The 16,474-nt window shown below is 35.5% G+C and overlaps 1 pseudogene; it reads left to right on the top strand.

Annotated features, from left to right (window-relative positions):
• The first annotated feature begins 1,106 nt into the window (after positions 1–1,106).
• LOC149570471 (cytochrome c biogenesis protein CCS1, chloroplastic-like) overlaps positions 1,107–16,474 on the top strand; it is a 118,962-nt pseudogene continuing 103,594 nt past the window's right edge.

Raw genomic sequence — 16,474 nt, forward strand, 5'->3', positions numbered from 1 at the left:
GCTAGAAAATGCTTGGCACAAGTTCATTGCATAGTCGTAGATGGTAAGTTAAGATAATCATTTGCTATTTTTATTTGATTTTCTCTCCTAGATAAAAATTTTAATATCTCATTGCTTTGTACCAATAGCTTCAATGTCTGGCAACATGTAGATCATTAGGCAATAGAAATTAGTCTAGTGATGTTGTAATGTACTCCTCATATGATGTTGGTTTCATTATGTGTTTAAATGAGTTAAGTGTTAATGTTTGGCATTGAAAGATCTCAGCTCAAAGGTTGAATGGTTGAAAGACTTGGTGTTGGTTTGAAAATTTTGATTTACTTACATTCTTTATCTGTTGTGATTGGCAATGGGCTATTCTAGTCATGGTCTATTTTTAAAATTTTCACATCCTCAAAGACATCAATTAGGAAAATCTTTGAGAAGTTCAATGCTAGAGGGACTCCATGCCATACTTAATTTATGAATTATAGCTAATTTTTCCCCCATGTGCTTCAAGAGAGAGATTTAATATAGCACATCCACAATACAACCTATAGAGGAAGCAAGGATAGTTTTCTAGTATTGGCAAATGCTTTTGGATATAACTATGTAGTGTTTTCTAGCATTAGTATTTGAGAAAAAATGTGAGTGTGATCCAAATTGTTAACGCTAAAAAAAGTTGTATCATTATATCCAAAAGCTTTCAAGCCATTTTATTTATTATGAGGGGATGCTTACATGTTGTCTTTCTTTAAAATTTCCATTCTACCTTCTCTAGAATTACTTTAACATTACATGCTTCCAAATTACAGTCTCATGATAATAACATCATAGATACTAGATGGAGAGCACAGTCTACTTAGAAAGAATTAAACAAAGCACTTGAAAAACTTGAAAAGACCTAATTTAATGCTTGCACAAGGAAGAATTAACACTATACACACTATTCCATCCAACAAAATCCACAAACACTTCTCTATTTACTTCAAAACTTAATAAAAACTAGTAACTGTCACTGCAATTCTAGGCACAGTCTATTGATCTGTACTATAGCCATACAATGGCATTTACCAGCACTTGCATTAGGATTCCCTAGGACATTTATAGCCTTCTTATCAGCATTCATGAAGTCTAGATCCAATATCCTAAAACTAGAAGTTTCAGAATCACTTTCCAAAGCTCATATTCAAGACCTTGGTGTTCTTCTAATGGGTTCAAGATATGAGGTAAGCTGATTTTGATTATTTGGAAGAAATGATCTCATAGCATTCATCCAATTCTTTTGCTCTTATTCCATGGATAATATGATCTTTTTTTTTCAAAATTTGAGGCTTGCAGGTCTTCTTCAGTGAATCAAGTCTGTATGGATTCAAAGGGCTTGTTGGTAGGCTTGCACGTATTGGTGTAAATACAGCTCTTTTGCTCATAATGGTAGGGTCAATTCTAAGCTCTATGGGGGGCTACCCTAGTTTATTTATAGTTCCTTAAGGCTTGAATTTTATCATGGGGGATGTACTTACTCCAAATGGGATTCTATCTAAACCAATTGCTAGTTTTTAAATTGAAGTTCATGTTGAGAAGTTTTACATTGATTACTATGAGAATGGAAAGATATATATATTTGGAATCATAATTTGGAGCTTTTGTTCTCCTTCACACAACCACTCACATAAAAGAAGAAATTGTATTCTAGCCACCATGTTACAACTCTTTGTTCTTTTTTTTTGTTCTCCTGGCTACATTTTTCAATTTGATAATCTCAAAATAATTAAGTCTCTTTTGAAAACTACATTGAGATGTTAACAGAAGGTATCTTACTGTTATTCATTTTTCTCGCCCATCTTTATTTAGGTATCACAATTTCACACTAACCTTTCTTTATGTGATACAAATGGAAAGGAAGTTCTAAGGAAGACTATTAGTGTGAATATTCCTTTACGATCTGGGGGCATCACAATCTATCAAACAGATTGGAGTATCTCAACTCTTTAGATACACAAGAATGGTGCAAGACCATTCAATCTTACAATGGCTACATTATAGAGTGGAGATAATAAATTTTTTGGTAATACCCCAATTTTAGAGTATTACATTTTTCCCCTCATTGAAAAAATGTGCGAGCAATACATTCAATTCAAAGAAAATCAGAAAGTGTAATACACATATCAGGAAATAAGATTGGTTAATAAAATGAGATATGATCTCATAAATGCCTTTTCTATTTAATTGAATAATTACATCCAATTAATTAAAATAAGCATAGTTATTAAATTAAATATTTTTAATTCCTTAATAGATTAACCTTAGGAGATAATTTAATTTAATTTAATTATAAATACTTTAAATTAAATTAAATCTTAATCAATAGGTTTAATGTGACTAATATGAATCAATACTTAGGAATTAAAAAGATAATCTGATTAATGTAGATTTAGGGTTTTCTACATTTGACACTTAGGTCAAGTAGTGAGAATCAAAACTAGAATTGCCTATTGACATAGGACTTAGGATTGATTGAAATAGACCAGAATTGGTGATCATGGCAATGAGCCAATTTTGGGGTATTATATTTTACCCCTCTTTGAATGAATGTGTGAGCAGCATGTTTGATTCAAAGAAAATTAGAAAGTGTAATGTGTAGATTAGGAAATAAGATTGGTTCTAAAGTTGATGTTATAGAGACCAATTGATAAGCTTTTAAGCACCATCTCCAAAATGGAGCTTAATCCTAAGGAATCCAAGTAGAACACCTAGATACCTAAATTGATAAGCATTTTAAAGGTTTTCTTCAAAAAAAAGTTTAACCTTTAAGGATCCAGATAGAACATCTAGATACCCAAGATTGATAGCATTTTAAAGGTTTTCTTCATAATGAAGTTTAACCTTTAAGGATCTAGACAAAACATCTAGATACTGAATTGATAAATAAGCTTTTAAAGATTATCCCCAAAATGAAGATTAACCTTAAGGGATCTAGATAGAACACCTAGATACCTAGATCAATAAATAAAAAGATTCAATCATGAGTCATAGAACCATCCTCAAAATGGGGCTTGATCATCAAGATTCAGGACTTTGATTATTCTGATATTTGTCCATCAAACTCTAATAAGAATTGCTATAAAGTGTGATCAACTGATGACAAGATGAAATAGATGACAAAGATGTTAGATAGATGGGAACAAGATGCCCCTAGTGATGAGATGCCCTAAATGGTGAGGACATAAGATGGGAACAAAATTCCCTGAGCAATGAAGATTCAGATTGATTTAAAATTCTAGTTCAATGATATACTCATCCTACCCCCTTGGGAGCGAAATCAAAAGATGACATACCAAAAATATGATGTAAGCAGTATGTGGAGAGATATAGAAGAAATACAAGATTTAGAAAAATTTAGAAGAGGTCAGGATGATCAAAATAAAATTTAGAGTCAATTCAGCATGATTTGAAGGTCTAGAAGACCAAGTTTGACCAAAAGTTGACTACAATTGACTTTTTTTGAAAACATGATGAATTTTGATTTGAAAAGATTTTGAGAATCATAAATTATCAAAAAAAAATTGGATTTCATAAGCATTCGATCGTGTCAATCCCAAAATTTTAAAACATGTTTTTGGGCTATTTAGGTGTGTTAGATTTTGAATTTGATCCCAAAAAGGGATTCAAGATGGTCAAATTAACTAAGGGGCAATTTTTGTACAAATCGGAGCACTTTGGAAAATTAGGTCAAAACCTATATAAGGGCCCAAGGGGTCATTTTAAAATCATTTGTACATTTTGTCTTTAGTGAATAGGAGAGCTCTGAGAGGAAGATGGCAGTTTCTATGAGATTTCATCATTTTGAGTGCTCCCAATGACACAGCCAACCAATGGACTATGAACCTTCGGTGAGTGATCAATAATCTTGCCTTGCATTTCATTTTTCATGCATTTTGAGGTAGTTTCAGCACATTTTTAGCATGTTCTAGGAGTTGGTCAATCGGTTCTCGCATGGGATTGTCCTTCCTCACACAAAGCCAATCTTTTCTTGCACAAAGATACACCATCCTGGTGTTTCTTCACATGCATCGGTGGGAAATCTTGCATGAGAAGTGTGAGATTTTGGGCAAACTTTTCTCATGATCTTTTTGTTTCTCGTGCGAGATCATGTTTCTTCACACAAGGACTTGATTTCTCATGCGAAGATTCATAATCTCGCATGAAGAAATGAATTCTTGTGCGATGAAATGCATTCTAACACAAAAATCTAGAATCATATGCAAATTTAAACTGACTGTTTTGATGTTTTAGCTTTGAATTTACATTCATTTTGTTGTCATTTTGAATTTCCAAGTGAGTACTGACCATTTGCATGTTTTTGTTGTTCATGTGTGTAGGATGTCTTCGATGATGTCACATTTAGGTCCCACTATCTACCATACAAAGCTCTATTGTAGAGCCTCGATGATGTAGATATGGCCCATATAGATAGATTGGGTCTTATCTCTCTATGTCAATTCCCAATAGTGCTAGTGAATCATGGCCTCTTAATAGCACTGGTGGAGTGTTTCCATTTAGAAATGAACACATTCCATATGCCATAGGGAGACATGACAATTACCCCAGAGGATATCTATAAGATACTCTGCATGCCATTCTAAAGACCACAAGTGGTTTATGATACAGTGCCCTGAGTAGGCATAGAGGCATTGAGGGCCATATCCCAAAGAGAATTAGTGATAAGGCAAGCCATCACTTTGGATGAGATAGTCCATACATACAGCCTGACATATAGGTTGGCTTTAGTGTTGGCTATTTTTATTAGTTGCTTACTAGTACCAGACAGGGGACATCACAGACTAGAGTATGGGTGGTGGTTTATGTTGTAGACGATGCTCAACTCACCTGAGTGATTTGGATGGGGTCAGTGCATGCTCACCTATATTTTGTATGAGATGCATGAGATTGTTTACCATGGGCTAAAGAGTATGGCTGTCAGAGTATATGTTCTACAGATTTGGGCCTGGGAGCATCTTCCTATTTGTAGACCAATTTTTTAGGATAGCCAAGAGCCCATGGAGCCCTATATATGTCAATATAGAGAGCACCTTACCTAGGTAGGTCTGGGTAAGACAGAGTATTGGAGGACCCATCTCGATGACCTTATCTGCATCGTATGGTGGCCCTAGAGAGAGATCGAGGATTGAGATGATGCTCTGAGGGAGTTGAGATGGATGTTCTCCTCATGGCCACTATTAGGCCATGACACACATATCATTGAGAGATTCCCATCACATAAGTGTGGAGACAGTGTGGCTTACAATAGGATATATCATAGGAGTACTTCACATATGCTAGATTGAAATAAATAGCCACTCTGCAATAGCACTGAACACTCTAAGTTCTAAAATGACCACTGGACATAGCAATGGTGTTTGAGATATTCAGGCAGAAACACAATAGTGCTTTTGACTTGGAGCAGGGTCAGTCGGTGAGGTTAAATCCTAGGCAATCTATGATTGATGTGCACAACCTAGTTGTAACACAGTGGGATTACCTCCCTGATGTATTAGATGCAAGGATGACATCATCATATCAAGCGTATTTCATTAGCCACCCCTTCCCACATTTCACAGATCCTTTTGGGATGGTTGCACAAGTACCACAGTAGTAGGCATCCTAGCAATAGGCACATCAAGGTCCACCACCATAGGTGTGATAAAGGGTTAGATAGGTACAAATTCCCCCAAGTTAGATGGGATTTGATCTAGGTGCTAGTGGTAGTGGTGGGGAGTAGAGCCGATGAAAGAGGCCACGGGTGGAGGAGCAATCACTTAAGTAGTAGCCTGAGATGCTTAATGATGAGATGGAGGAGCAACCTACTATAGGGCCTCCGGATTCCTTAAGGAAGGTGAAGGAGAGGATTAGGTAGGCCTTCTAAAATTTGGGAGAGCTATAGATTTAGGTGGTGGTTAGGGATGTGTGGATTACAGAGAGGGATCATGAGATCTAGAGGTTGTGGGAGCATGTACAAGTAGCCGAGTGGAGGGAAAAGATGCTATAGGATGAGCTAAGACTACAGTTAGCCCAAGTGGCCTATTACTTCATAGCTTATTTGATAGTGGTGCTCAATGAGGCTGAGCAAGTGCCTCACTTTTCATAGTATGCTAGAGACTCTAGAGGTGCATGCCCACTAGTGAGACTAGACATGTCACCTCCTCCTCCTCCTCCTCCAGGAGGTCAGGGCAGTGGAAAAAGTTAGATATATGATGCTCTTACGTCTAATTTTGATTCTGGCTATGTATTGATTGGTGTGCTAGGATCATTTTGTATCATTTTTTATCAATAACACTTGAGTAGTGCTCATTTTTTGTACTGACACATTCTTCAATATATATGAAATCTTGGAGCTAAGTATCATTTTGTACATGTCATGGTCATTGTCTATGTTTTTACTTTGATGTACATGAGATGTTTTATGCTTGTGATTATGAGATGCAAATGTCATGTTGATGTATGAATGCATGTTTGTTTCAAGTTGTTCATGTATATGAGATGGATGTATGGATTTATGAATGAAATGTATAGGTAAATGGACTAATATCTCATGTAGTGTTTCATGTTTTTTGTTTGACAATGACGGGTATCTCAGTGAGGAGCATGAGGGGAAGAACCAAAGGATCAAATGTTGTGCAGCTACGAAGAATCATGATTCATTGAGGAAACCAAGAATGCCTCATCACAAAAGACAAAAGTAGATTTTCCATTGAATCATATGTTGAATCTAGTAATGCAATCCTATGCGATATGCAACCCTAAACTAGATGCAACCCTAGGTCTGGTTACCAAGTCTCTACAATTTATCATCACTGAGCATAGGATAAAATCCCATATATCATACAACTCCCACTAACATTGCAACCATGGAAATATCAATATGACATATTGTTATAGGTTTGTCGAGATGAAATGTAATTATTCAAGTCATAAGAAGCCAAAATGACCAAAACTTTCATCACTTTTGATGTAGTAAGTTAACATAAGCATCAAAACATAAATGTTAGGATGACCAAAATGTTGCTTGCATAATAGACACACCAAACACACAAGAGATTCATCTTATGCTAAGTATCAATATATACTATATCATGAAGAGTTGACTCCAATAGACAAGGAGAAGTATCAATATATACTACAGCATGAAGAGTTCTCTCCAATAGACAAGGAGAAGAGCCAATGTTATTGACATATTTGTATAAAAAGAGTCGAGGTACACCTGACCATCCAATACAAGATGGAGGTTCTTATAGTGGACACCCCTCTTATAGGAATATGTCAACTTATTGAAACTAAACCACAAATAGAAAACAAAGAAAAGACCATACCCCCAATCATCACTTCTCTAGTCAAAAATGATATCATCAAGTTTCTCAGGGAGACATGATGAAAGCAAAAAGAAAAACAAACAAATAAAATGCTTAGCATATCCAAACAAGTATGTCATTTTGAGTTTAATGTTTGTCATGGGATTGATGTCAAGTGTTAGTGTCCAGAACATGTTTGACAGAAGTCTCTTCAGTAGGGTGACAACAGTAGGCAGACACAGTTAGAATGACTAGTGACTAAGGTCAAGGAGGAATCTTCAAGGTGAAGAACCTAAGAGGACCAAGTGATAGTAGACAGACACAGCCAAAATGACTAGTGATTGATGCAAGAGAGAACTTCCATCAAGGAATCTTGAAACATGACCTAAGCAACAGTATGCAAGCACAGCTGAAACAACCGATGACTATTGTGAGAGAGATATTATCAAGAGAATCTTGAAAGGAGTGACACTGGCAACAATAGGAAAACATAGCTAGAATGACTGGTGACTATCATGAAAGAGATTCTATGAGGAGAATCTCAAAAAGAGTGATATTGATGATAGTAGGCAGACACAGCCAGAATGACTAGTGACTACTATGAAAGAGATTCTATGAGGAGAATCTTGAAAAGAGTGACCCTAGTGACAGTAGGCAAACACAGCTAGAATAATTGGTGACTGTCATGAAAGAGATTCTATGAGGAGAATCTTAAAAAGATTAACACTGGAAATAGTAGGCAGACATAGTTAGAACAAATAGTGACTGTCACGAAAGAGATTCTATGAGGAGAATCTCAAAAATAATGACACTAGTGATAGTAGGTAGACACAGCCAAAATGACAAGTGACTATCATGAAAGAGATTCTATGACACTAAAGGGCAATGCCACTAAGTTGTGACAAGACTCAATCCATGGATACATGAGCGAAAAGTGGGAAATGTAGGAAAGAAACTATATAGGAAGAAAGAAGATGTCCTGCAAGATGGAGCATTGGTAACAAGAGGTGCCTGTTTACCAGCTTTTCACCTTCTTGGCGAATTTTTTTTTTTTGCTACCATGATGCCTGTTTCCAAGTTTTCACCAATGGCACTTTTCTTGTTTTTCAATTTTTTTGTATTTTTCCCTTTTTTATTTTTTTGTAGTTTTTGGAATTTTCAATTTTTTTGGTGTTACCAAGGCACCTATTGCTAGGTTTTCACTAGGGTAACAATTTTTTTGTGAAATTTTCTAATTTTTAGGATTTTTTTCAAGACATATAGGTATGTACAAAGAGCTTCTATAATAAAATCAATTGTAAAACCACTTTAGGTGGAGAGTGTTGATAGATTCCTTAAGTACTTCTCCCTTAGCTATAGAAATTTGGTAAGCACCAGATCCATACACTATAGTAATGATGTAAGGACCAAGCTAGTTTGGTTCAAACTTTCCTTTTTGGAATCATTCTTGTTGATTCTTAGGGTTCTCTCTCAAGAGGATATCACCCAATTCAAGGTCACATGGACTAACTTTCCAATTGTAGCTTCTTGACATTCACTTCTGATAAGCTCATAGATGATCAAACACCACTTGTTGACATTCATCTAGTAGCACTAGCTCTTGAAGCTGAGCTATCCTATAATCTTCATCAGTAATAAGGTCTTTCATAGAGATTTTGAAGGTAGGAATCTCGACCTCTATTGGAAGGACAACATCCACTCCATAAACCAAAGCAAAGGGAATTGTACCCATTGGAGTCCTGATGCTTATCTTGTATGCCCATAAGGTTGGATTAATCTAGAGGTGCCAGTCCATCCCAGATCTTTTTACTGTGTGATGGAGGATCTTGAGGATCACCTTATTGGATGCCTTAGCCTAACCATTACCCTGGGGATAATAGATAGAACACCAATGTTGTGTGATTTTGAATCTCTTACATAGTTTCTTGAGGTCTTTGTTTTTGAATTGTCCTCCATTGTTAGTAATTATGGAGGATGGTGCACCATACTTACAAATGATGTAGTTTGTGATAAAAAGAGCTAAAAATTTTCCATTTTCTATTGTGAGAGGTACTACATCTACCAACTTCATGAAGTACTCTATAGCTGTGATAATGAACTTATGTCCATTAGAAGAGGTTGGGTGAATTTGAAACACCAAGTCAAAGGCCCATTGTTGAAATGGCCACATTGTAGTAGATGGAATCAGCTCCCTAGCTAGAGTGTGAATTAGATTCCCATGGAGCTAGCACTACTTGTAGGACTTAGCATACTTGATTGCCTCTTGCTCCATTTTAAGCCAATAGTAACCAGCTCTAATGAGTTTACAAGCTAGTGTCAAGCCATTTGAGTGGCATCCACAAATTCCCTCATGAACATCAATTAGTGCACATTTGGACTCTTTGAGTTCTAAAAACCTAAGGAGTGTTCCATCAAGACCTCTCCTATATAGGTCATCAACAATAATGACATACCACAAAGCATTATGGATAAGGTAACATTTCTCATTCTTTGTTAGACCTTTCAAAATAGTTTGGTTACAGAGATAGGAATAGATGTGATGGTAGCAAGATGATTCTTGTCCCACAATAGAACATATCATCTTGGAATTAGGGGTTTCATAGGCTGGGTAGGGTAATGCTTCCACCAAGAACTCATGTCAGAGATCATTTTCATGCTTCTATATCAAGGAGGCCAAAGTAGCCATAGCATTAGCCACTTTTTTATCTGCACAAGGAATTTGTTGGAAGGTGATGTGTGAAAAATACTTCTTCAAGTCATCAACCATGTCATTGTAAGGAATTAATTTCTCATCCTTTTTTTGATACACATGATTAACCTAGTTGATAATGAGTTGAGAGTCCCCAAAGACATCTAACTAATCCACTCTCCATTTAGCCACAATCTTCATGCCATTAATCAAAGCCTCATTTTCAGCAATGTTGCTTGTACAAGGAAATAGAATCTTGTATGCTTTGGGTAATGAATATCTTTTTGGCATTATGAAAAGTAATCTAGTGCCAAATCCATGTTGTGTGAAGGACCTATCGAAGAACATGACCCACATTTGGTGTGTGAGTGTCAGAATGTACTCATCAAGGAAATTGATGTTCATTGGTAGGAGAGTCTGCATAGGTGCATCTGCTAGTTGATCTATAATTACCTATCCCTTCATAGCCTTTTGTTCAACATATTGAATGTCAAACTCACTAAGTATCGTAACCCATTTAGCCAATCTTCCTATGAGAGCCACCTTACTGAGAAAGCACCTTAGTGGATCTATCTTAGCCACCAGCTACGTGGTGTGAGCAAGCATGTAGTGTCTCAACTTTTTGGAAGAAAAGACAACTACGAGGCAAGCTTTCTCAATGATGTTGTAATTCCTCTCATAAGAGATTAGTGTGTGACTCAAGTAGTAAATAGCTCTCTCTTTGTTATCATTGTCCTCTTGAGCTACCAAGATTCCCAAAGATGATTTAGTTGCTGAAATGTACAAAATCAAAGGCTTCCCATAGATAGGAGGCATCAAGATTGGTGGGTTTGCAAGATATTGTTTGATCTGTGTTAACCTTTTCTCACAATCCTGACTCCAGTTGAATTTCACTTCCTTATGTAAAGTCTTTGTAAAAGGTTGTGATCTATCTGCCAATTGTGAGATGAACCTATGAATAGACTGGAGTCTACCTTATAGACCTCTCATCTAGCTAATGTTTCAAGATGGAGGCATGTCCATAATTACTTGAACTTTCTCTGGGTCCACCTTAATTCCTTTCATAGACATGATGTATCCCAAAAACTTTCCTAATGTGACACCAAATGAACATTTCATGGAAAATGGTAGTTACCGCTCTTTGATAGGTTGCACCAACATTTTTTAGGTCAAATGGCATTACATTCCAATAGAAGATTCCCCATGCACATGTAAAAGTAGTCTTCTCCTATTCTTCTAGCACAATTTTGATCCAATTATAACTAGAAAACCCATCCATGAGTGAGTACGTCTCATAGCTTGCTATCATATCCACTATCATATCAATGTTACGAAGTGGAAAATTATCCTTAGCACATGCTAAGTTGAGATCACAGAAGTTAGTACAAACTCTGATAGATTTATCATTCTTGGAGACTGGGACAATGTAGGATATCCACTCAACATAATCAATTGCACAAATGAATCCTACTTTTTGAAGTTTCTCCAATTCTACTTTAACAAGAAATACAACATTAGGATGCATTTTCTAAAGTTTTTATTTAACTGGTTTAATGCGTAGTGCAATAGACAAATGATTCATGATGAGATCAGCATCTAGTCCTAGCGTGTCAGAATATGTCCAAGCAAAATTGATCTTCTTCTCTCAGAAGAAGGTGATGAATTCCTCCCTTTCTTTAGGAGATAGTGAATATTCTAGATGTATCATATGAGGATGTTCTTCTATACTTAGGTTTATTGGTTGTGTCAGCTCTATCAACACCAATTATCTCTATTGAAAGTGACTTGAAAGTGCATCAAATATCTCATCTACAGGCACCTCAAAGAGGTTTTTGCCTTTTGATACATCTTTTGTTTTGACTTTTTTGGGTTCCAATACTACCACAATGTGGTTTTCACCATCAGACCTTTTGCATTTTTTGTTTTTAATTGTATGAATAAGATATTTGATGTCAGCTTCAGTCATGTACACACTCTACTCACTAGTGGAAGACATTATAGGTTTGACAGTGTTTAGGTAGCAGGCGAGAGCATAGTCATTTTGAAACATGGGGATTTCACTAGATGCATCAAGGTTCTAGTCTATAAACTCAGGATGTGTGAGTGAAAGAGTAGTGGCAAGTTTGATTGCATTCACATATAGTCATTAAGTGCTTAGACCAACAATTCTAGACCTATGATGACTTTTTCCACAAGTGTGTTCAAATGCCTTTGAGTACTAACATTAGCAACTGATGACTTGAGGACACTAGTTGGATCAGACCTATCCAACTTAACACTACATGTTTCACCCACTTCGAGTTGGTTTTCATAGATATGAACTTGGTCAATGTCTTTATCAGTAGTCACTTATGAAAGAGAGTCAAACTCATATTTCTTAGAATTAATGCTACATGGTGAGTGATGCAGAGCCCTCTATATTTATCTTCAAGGAATCATAGTTCAACTCAAGGGATTCACAATAGGCCGGTACACCCTCAAGGAACCAAGAACATCTCAAAGATTACAACAAAGAACCTTGACATTATACACCAATAAAGACAACATCTTCACTCACACAATCAGATTGCTATGTCTGATTGCATTGTTCATAACTTTAGTTCTAAATATCTTCTTGAAAAACCCTTTGGAGGAATTGTTCCAAACTAGTAATTCTAAAACATACCCAAATCTGAGAATAATCCAAGAAGCAGATTATAAATTATGTACTCTGAACCAATACCCATATTTTCTGTCATAAATCAGGAGCCAAACCATTAACCCTTCCTAGGGAATCAAATAACTTTCTCAAAATAAATTTAAATAATACCAAACCAATTCTTCAGTATCCATTTCTAAGTATAGTTTCCAAATATATAAGTTATTTTCTTTTCTCATTCATAAATCATTGTATAATATCAAATCTTTTTCTGCAACACCATTGAAGGCATTTAAAAACCAGTTTTCACTCAAATCTTCATAACTTTCCCAAATCTAAATGAAAATGATTCAAACCAGTTGTAAATGAAAGGTAGTTCACATATATTTCCAATTAATATAATTATAGATCATTATTCTCCAAAATATGTCCGCACCACATGCTGCAACATGACTATATTCAGCGAATCTCATATCTGCAAACATCCACTTTCACCAAAATACCCATAACTTATTCATTTCTTCATAAAATTGAACCAAACCAAAAGCATGAGAAGAAGGATTCATCATAATATATATCTATTACTAAATTACCTGGTTTCCAGGCTATAAATGGCTTTACAAGTCCTGGAAACTACTCTAAAACTAAAAAAACCAATCAAAACCACAACAATAAAATGCACCAAAAATGTATCAAAGTATTTCCTCTTCTCCAAATTGATTTAGTTCAACCATAAAATGGTTTTTATATCCATTTTACAGTTATAAACCTTTATAACTACCCCCAAGACCAACCATATACCTTTTTACATCATTTTTCTATTATTAGCAACTTTCTCAATGTTGCATTTTACAACTTTTTATGCAAATTTTACATTTTTGACAAAAATGGCTTCATAGCCTTTACAACTTCACCAAAATACAATATGAATGACTAAAATGTATTTAATATCACAAATAATGAATCTTAACTTTCTGATGTTCTTGTATTTAATGTGCTCTTGCACCATACTCCCAAACTTGAAAAGTTTCCAAGTCTCTTGGAATGGTGTGCCATAACCTGCAAAAAAAAATAACAATAATGAAAAAAATCTTCATCTTCACCTTCATTTGACTTTTCCTCTTCATGCCTTTAATACCATCATCTTTTCCCTTAAGGACACATGACTATCCTCAAAATTATCTTCTCAAATACTCCTGTTAGTGGAGCATTAATGGCTGCAACTTCCACGGTGCCTTATTAGTAAGAGATATATCTTTACCATTGCTACTTCAAACTCACCATAAAAAAATCTCCCCTATGCCTCACCTAGGAGTCCTCCTCTTTCCCTCACTCCCTAGTCTCTTGGATATCAACTAGACCAATCCTTGGCCCTTGACCATTCATCTTACCCAATAGTAGATCCTAAAAGATGCCTCACCTTCTTTGTGCCATGCACCTTCTACCCAGCTTTGTCTCCATTGGAGAATGGTTATGATAGACCTTCTCTTGTCTACCCATATATCCCAACCTTCATATTCAGCAAGATGGATAAGTACCTACAACCAAAACCCATCAACAAAACAAATACCAATTCTTCAAGGTCCTGGTGTGGATTGCCTCCCTCGACGCTCTACCCACACACTCAAGATCTTCAAGCTCTGATACCAATCTGATGCAGAAACCTCTGTATTTATCTTCAAGGAATCTTAGTTCAACTCAAGGGATTCACAATAGGCTGGTCCTCAAGGAACCAAGAACATCTTAAAGATTACAACAAAAAACCCTGACATTATACACCAATAAAGACAACATCTTCACTCACACAATCAGATTGCTATGTCTGATTGCATTGTTCATAACTTTAGTTATAGATATCTTCTTGAAAAAAAATTTGGAAAAATTGTTCCAAATTAGTAATTCTAAAACATACCCAAAGATGAGACCAATCCAAAAATAAAATTATAAATTATGTACTCTGAACCAAGACCCATGTTTTCTGTCATAAATCAGGAGCCAAACCATTAACCCTTCCTAGGGAATCAAATAAATTTCTCAAAATAAATTTAAATAATACCAAAAAAAAATTTCAGTATCAATTTTTAAGTCTAGTTTCCAAATATATAAGTTATTTTCTTTTCTCATTCATAAATCATTGTATAATATCAAATCTTTTTCTGCAACACCATTGAGGGCATTTAAAAATCAGTTTTCACTCAAATCTTCATAACTTTCCCAAATCTAAATGAAAATGATTCAAACCAGTTGTAAATGAAAGATAGTTCACATATCTTTCCAATTAATATCATTAGAGATCCTGAGTCTCCAAAATATGTCCGTACCACATGCTGCAACATGACTATATTTAGTGAATCTCATATCTACAAACATCCACTTTCACCAAAATACCCATAACTTATTCATTTCTTCATAAAATTAAACCAAACCAAAAGAATGAGAAGAAGGATTAATCATAATATATATCCATTACTATATTACATGGTTTCCAGGCTGTACATGGCCGTACAAGGCCTGAAAACTACTCTAAAACTAAAAAAACCAATCAAAACCACAACAATAAAATGCACCAAAAATGTATCAAAGTATTTCCTCTTCTCCAAATTGATTTGGTTTGACCATACAATGGTTTTTATATCCATTTTATAGTTATAAACCTTCCTAACTACCCCCAAGACCAACCATATACCTTTTTACATCATTTTTCTATTATTAGCAACTTTCTCAATGTTGCATTTTACAACTTTTTATGCAACTTTTACATTTTTGACAAAAATGGCTTCATAGCCTTTACAACTTGACCCAAATAAAATATAAATGACTCAAATGTATTTAATATCACAAATAATGAATCTTAACTTTCTCATTTTCTTGTATTTAATGTGCTCTTGCACTAGTGAGAGGCTGTAGAATTCCTCAATAGTGATAGGGACATACTCGCCTTCATCATCTGGGTTCTTACACAAGTACTCAATATGTAATGACTGACTAGACTATCCCTTTTCTAAATGAGTACTATGTGGATCAGTATTTTCTATAGAAGAATCACTAGTGTCATCCATAGTGCTGACACATGGCACAAAGTCATTGAACTCAGCAAAAAATCTAGCAAGATCATGAGGAATAGGATAAAGTTAAGGATCCTCATCATCTGATTGGTAATCTTGAGTATCTGACTCAGCTTGTGACCATTTCTAAATGAACTGTCAAGCTTCAGTATGATTTTGTTAGCTCCCAAATGGAAGGGAACCTTCTTAAAGCCTAGACCAGATGTATCTCTATTTCTTTGAGCTATTTCCTTGATAGGATCAACTAGGCCATTTTTATTACACCCAATAGGACGAGTTCCCTTGTAGCCAAAATGCTTCATGAGTCTAAGACCATGCCCATATTTCTTAGGAGTGATCTCTCAAGCTTGCTCTATTAGATCTAATGGAGTCTCTTCTCTATAAAGCCATGCAACAATGGCTCTATTTTCACTTTCATCCTCTAGGGGAACTATAGCCTTGACAAAAGTACCATTATATTTGGTTTGAGGCATTAGCACAAATAGCTTCTTTTCCTCTGAGGGTCCCCCATAATGACGAGGAGACTCTAGAAGAGATGTTACTAATAGTATTGGTTCAATATGGTACTCCCCATGCTAGCTTCTTTCAGTTTGAATGACTGCTCAATTTGTTTTATCTTGTTGTCATGATAATCTATGGATTCCCTATTAGTGAGGATGAAATTTTCATCAGCTTTAAGCATGTTGTAGGTATAGCTAGTAGTGGAAAGAATAGTAACTTCAGAGCCATGAAATGGGAATTTGATGCATTGGTG

The sequence above is a fragment of the Cupressus sempervirens genome, chromosome 3, assembly GCF_028749045.1.
Source record: "Cupressus sempervirens isolate cs-2001-9-10 chromosome 3, ASM2874904v1, whole genome shotgun sequence".
NCBI lineage: Eukaryota > Viridiplantae > Streptophyta > Pinopsida > Cupressales > Cupressaceae > Cupressus > Cupressus sempervirens.